The sequence below is a fragment of the Echinops telfairi genome, unplaced genomic scaffold (assembly GCF_000313985.2).
Source record: "Echinops telfairi isolate 266 unplaced genomic scaffold, ASM31398v2 ScPeMD7_18;HRSCAF=68, whole genome shotgun sequence".
Lineage (NCBI taxonomy): Eukaryota > Metazoa > Chordata > Mammalia > Afrosoricida > Tenrecidae > Echinops > Echinops telfairi.
In genome coordinates this window covers 71,393,106-71,399,482 of record NW_022103915.1, presented here as the reverse complement: position 1 = coordinate 71,399,482, position 6,377 = coordinate 71,393,106, and positions in this window count along the sequence as shown.

The following is a 6,377-nucleotide window of genomic DNA, read 5'->3' as shown; positions in this document are numbered from 1 at the left end:
CTGTTTGATCATGAGGTGTCAATGGGATCAGGTATCAGGCATCAGAAGATTCCAAACAGTCATATTGATGTGAACAAGGGAGGGGTGGAGTGGGGACCCAAAGCCCATCTGTGGACAATTGGACATCTCCTCACAGAGGGGCACAAGGAAGGACAAACCATCAAGGGTGCAGTATAGCATCAACGAAACACAACATTTTTCTAGTTTTTTAATGCTTCCTTCCCCCCACCTCCCACACTATCAAAACCCCAGTTCTACCTTACAAATTCGGCTAGACCAGAGCATGTACACTGGTACAGACAAGAGCTGCCACCACATGGAATCCAGGACAGATAAACTCCTCAGGAACAATAATGGGAGTAGCTATACCATGAGGGTAGGGGCAAGGTGGAGCAAGAAAGGGGAGATGTGGGTAACTGATTGCAATGATCGACATATAACACCCTCCCCACTTCCAGAGGGATGAAAAACAGAAACGTGGGTGACGGGAGACAGTGGATGGTGTAAGATATGAAAATAACAATAATTTATCTTTTATCAAGGGGTCACAAGGATGGGAGGGTGGGGAAGAAGGTTAAAAAAAAAAGAGCTTATACCAAGGGCTCAAGTAGAAAGAAAATGTTTTGAAAATTGTGATGGCAACATATGCACAAACATGCTTGATACAATTGATGTATGGATTGTTATAAGAACTGTTAGAGCCCCCAATAAAATGATTTATTTAAAAAAAAAACCCAAAACTATCAGAAACCCAGCTTAACAGAAATTAAAACACTTCTCCTTTATGGCAGTTATGCCATTGAAAATCCATTTCTTTTACTTAAGTCCACTCTTTTTCAGTTGTTTGAATTTCCTGAAGTGAATCCCAATGATAGTAGTCTTGTATAATCAATTGAAAGTTAAGTTATAAATTATCTCTAATTAAGTTTTTAGAATGTTAAGTAATCAATTTCATTATGTGGGGAGAAAAAACACTCATAGAGATAAGTACAATAACATAGTTTATCAAGAAGTTATTTAAATCTATTCAATATTTGAACAATTAGGCCCACATCATCACTTATCAATTATAGCAATATTCTCCAGGCTGATCTCTGCTTCAAATCTCATTCCATTTGTCTTAACAACTTCTCCACCAACCTCATATCTTACTATAATAAATCCATTAGCATTATCTTTTCAAAACAAAGGTCTGATTATATTGTTTAAATGTTTTTTAAAATCAATGTTTTTACTTTTCAAAAACTTTTTATTGTGATTTGGTTAAAAATATATAGAATTGATTTTCCATTCAACAATTCATACAAATTTTGCTTCTTGATACTGATTTCAATCTCCACACTGGAACAGCCTTTTTCCTTCTGCCCCACTACCTACCATTTCCATTCGTTCCCCTTTACTCTCCCTGGCTGCCTTCTGAACTTCATTGCCGGGCAAGTGCTCTTTTTGGTGTCCTATGGTTGGTTGTTCTAAGGAGTGCATACCTCCCTCCCTGGTGTCATAGTTTGCTTTATAGGCCTTTCTATTGCTTGATTGAAAGTTGAGCCATGAAGGTGAGTTTGATTCCAGACTTCTCAGATCTCTAAAGGTCATGGTCTGGTCCTGGAGCTAAGTCTGGTCTATTCTTTATTATTTGAGGTGTGTTCTACATTTCCCCACTCTATTTAGGACCTCCTATTGTTACCGTTTTCAGAGCAGACAGTAGTGCCAGCGAGGCACCATCTCATTTTTGTGGTATCAGGGTTGTGGAGACTGGTGTTCAAGTGGTCTATTGGACTGTTTCCATGCATCATTGATTTGTTTTCACTCTCCTTTCCTCCAGATGGTGAAAAGCCAGTATTTGCACCTTAGATAACTGCTTACAAGTTTTTAAGACCTTGAAAATAACAATGGTTTTTAATGAATGACATTGAAGTTTAATTTAGTGTGATATAGAATGCTCTTTGCAACCTGGCCCCAGCCTACCTTTTCCAGTCATAGTTCCACTTCTGAAAACAGCCTTTACCACAGGAAAAACAATAGACTGGCCCTCATTTATGGAGCATACTATGCTGCTATGCCTAAGTTAAAGGGGCACTGACAGCAGCATGGGCTAAGCATTGAGCAGTTAACCACAAAGTCAGCAGTTCAAACCCACCAGCGTTCCATGCAAGAAAGACAAACCTTTCTGCGCTCTTAAAGATTTACAGTCCGGGAAACCCAAAGGGGAAGTTCTACTCTACCCTCTGGGTCACTATGAGTTGAAATCAGCTTAATGACAGTGAGTTTTTTTTATGCTTATATAACAATATACTGGAGCCAGAGTGGTTACATAACCTGCCCAAGTCACATAATAATGGCAGAGCCAGGATTTAAATTCAGGTTTTACTTCTACAAATCATGGATTTAACCTAGTAAATGACATTGATTTTTTTAATTTTACATTTTTTGGGGTGAATTTTGTTGTAACTATATGAAAAAATTAAGTTTGACCCTATTAAATGGAGTGACTAATGTTTGCTGTCTTTCATCATATTAGAGTATTAAAGATAGTTCAGTCATATAATGAATTTGATTTCTATAGAATTTATCATTGGCATTTGTATCAATAATTTTCCTTTATCTTATATATTTTAATAAGATTATATACAGCAATAATCATTGAGAAATCACTATGTGACCTGCATTGTTAAGCACTTTATATACATAAAACAATTAATGCTTAAATCACACTATAAAATAATTATTGCTATCTCCATTTGGTTATCAGGATAAGTAACTTGGCTCAAAATTAACAGCTAGTAGTGGAGCTGAGGTTTGAACTCAATATTATATACTTTAAAGCTTGTGCCATATCCTTAAAGCTCCTGCATTAGGCTTGTCATAATCTGGCTCTCAATAATCAGACTCAAAGCTTGATCTTGCTTATTTTCCACACAGGCAGTCTGATCTTGCCAGTCTTGTCTCTCCACTACTGCGACAGATTAAGATAGTAGAAACTCGGGGTGAGAGCTAAGATTTGTTTTCCCTGTAGGAAATGGCTTTCAGAGGAAGGGAATGGTGTGATTTATGTCAAAGTTAGTGGCCGAGGTGGAGAAGATCTTTAAAATATGGGATGTAGGGAAACCCTTTTTATCCCTCTCATGTCTCTTTTCAAGTATGCCCAGATGCCTAGGATCTGGAGCTCCTTCCTTATGATTTGTCTTCCCTCCCGTCTTCAGGCAGAATGGACTCCAGGTGGAGGATGCAATAGAAAGAAACGGTGATGCTCCTTTGAATCCAGTGGTTCATTATGTTATTCATCAATTCATTTACTATCTGACGGGCATCACTCTCTATAGTCAATATACAGATGTAAACAAAACACAGGTCTTCCTTTCAGGGACTAAGCGTGATGGTGGGGGTGTGGCTGCTCTCTGTGTTACAGTGGCCGGGGAAGATCTTCCTGAGGTGGTATTCTTTGGGTAAATATCTAAGGGAAGTGAAGAGGTGAGTTTAGACATGCCTGCAGTGTGGTCTGGCAGAAGAAGCTGTTGAGGCAGGAGTGTGCTTGGTATGGCTGAGGAAAGTAAAGAGACCAACGTGGTTGGAACACCATGATACCGAAGGGAGTGGTGGAAGATGTGGCTCAAGAATAACCAAGGACCAATTAACACCTTGCGTTCTATTCTAAATGCTCTGAGATGCCATTTGAAGATTTTGAGCTAAAAGTGAAATAATCAGCTTTATATTCTAATAGGACTTGCTTCCAGCTGTGTTAAGAACACGACAAGATGCAAGGGTGGAAGCAAGGAGAGCAAATAGAACACAGTGGGAGAGATTCCTAGAAGTGATCAGATTCAGGAAATGCTTTGAAGGTAGAGCTGATAGGATGTGCTAATGGATTGAATATGAGGTGTGTGATTTGAGCCAAGTGGTTTTAGGTTTTGGCCTAGACAGCTAATTGAATGGAGGTGCCATTTACTGAGATGAGGACAATTGAAATGGGAATCTGGTTTGGGAAAGAAATAAAAACTTTTATTTTTGGCTTCTAAGAGGTCTTCTGAGCCCCAAGTTTTAGGGAGAACAATAAGCCTCTACTACCTGTAGTTGATGCTAACCATTTACTGGGGCCTGTCTGAACCAGGGTGAGGGGACAGAGACAAATAAAGTTCCTTCTGAGTAATCTCCAGCAACTCAGGCAACTAAACATTGGGCTAGGAATCTGAGTTTGTCTTATGCACACTACGATTTCAGGGCAAGAAAAAGTCTTTTTTCTCTCTAATACACTTCCTGATTATGATTGTTTCAAAAATTTTTGAATTTAAGTCAAAGGAATTTATTCCACAATTAGCGATCACCAAAACTCAAAAAACCCAATGCATTACCAGCAAGTTGATTCCCACTCAGAGTGACCTTATACAGAGGTTTCAAGGGTGTAAACCTTTCCGGGAACAGTTAGCCTCATTTCTCCTGGAGAAAAGCTGGTGGGTTTTGTGGGTTAACAGTCCAGTGCTTACCAGACAGCACCAGTAAGGTTCCTTACAATTACCTATACATATCCATTGCTACCAAGCTGACTTGAACCCCTGTTGACCTCATAGGACATAGTAGAGGTACCCTTTTGAGTTTTTGAGGCTGTAAGTCTTTATGGGAGCAGAAAGATTCATCTTTCTCCCATGGAGCAACTGGTGGATTTGAACTGCTGACCTTGTGGTTAGTTTCCCAATGCACAACTCACTTTGCCACCAGGGTTCCTACAACTAGAGATAGAAGGCTTAAAATACAAATAGCCCAAGAAATAATCCAATAAGTATGTGTTGTTTAGCCAAGAGAATTTAGGACAGATGAAGGTTTTGAATACTTTAAAAAGAAATGACAAATTTAAGAATTAGACATGACTCTACTTGATATTCATCCTCATGAAGAGATCACTGAAGATATGGGTGCTATAGTAAAGTGTGGTGAAGATATAAGATGATGCCCAGCTAACAGAATAGTGTGTGAGGTCTTTAAAGCTTTAAGTCTTAAAAGAAGCTGCTGGCTAAAAGTACTGTCAAGTAAGCTCACATGGAAGAAGCATACCAGCCTGTGTGATCCAATGATTATAAATAACATCCAAATTTGGAGGGGGAACATCAGAACAAAATTTGAGCACCCAGTTTTCAGAAGGGTATGAATGACAGTGGAAGCCCAAAACCATTTATAAGGTTTCCATGTTGAGTAAGCATCTGATGAATTCCCTCTGACCATACTCCAAGGATGTGAATAGCCTGGCTATCAGATAGAAAGCCCTGGAAAGTTGATTTTGGCAGATGTAGTTAGGTTAAAATGCAATACTTTATTATTTGATCTCCTCTTGGACCCACTTTAAATTTGTTCTGGTTTCTAATATTTTCTGCTTTCTTTTTGATTAAGAGTTTTCTCTGTTTTGTCATTGCTTGTAGTTGTTTTAAAATTCTGTTTGGTAAGCTTTTCTGTATATGAAATCCAGGATAAGTAGATCTATAGATCCAGGAATTGGATTAATAATTTGTGGTTAGCTACATAATCTCCTGTCAACTTGCAAAGGGGTGGAGTCTAGCCTGTCAGTCAGGTCACAGCTTGATAACCTCATTTGGAGGAGTGAAGGTAATAAATAACTCTCTGGAGGCCAGATACAGTGACTCTCTGCTTGACTCCCTGTGAGACATTCCTGTTGACAAGCCACGTGGAGCTGCCCTGATGGAGCCAGAGCCCTGGAGCAGGAGGAGCCACACGGAGCTCCATGCCAGCACTGAGATACTTTCACTGCCACTGGATTCCCAAGACTTTCCTCCCACTGGCTTGTGATCTTCCGCTATTTAACATCATTACATGTGTTGTGTGAGTCTGACAAGGAATTTATATACTGGTATTGGACATATGAGCTAATGTTGGACTTATGGACTTGATCTGGACGGGGCTGGGATGTTTTCTTAATATACATTTTAAAACGTTTATTTTATTGGGGGATTTACAGCTCTTATCATAATCCATACATATATCCATTGTGTCAAACATCTGTACATATGTTGTCATCTTTTCCAAAACATTTTCTTTCTACTTGAGCCCTTAGTATCAGCTCATTTTTTCCTCCCTCCTGCACCCTCCCTCCCCCATGTCCCCTTGATAATTTATAAAATTTTTCCCCCTATCTTACACCGATCGCTGTATCCCTTTACCCACTTTTCTGCTGTCCATCCCCCTGGGAGGGGGGGCCATACATCAATTATTGTGGTAGGTTCCCCTTACTTCCTACCTTTCCCTTACCCTCTTAGTATCGCTGCTCCCTTTATTGATCTGAGGGTTTTACCTGTGCTTCATTCCGTGTGTTGTGAGCTCTTACCTGTACCGGTATACATGTTCTGTTCTAGCCAGGTTTGTAAGATTGAATTGGG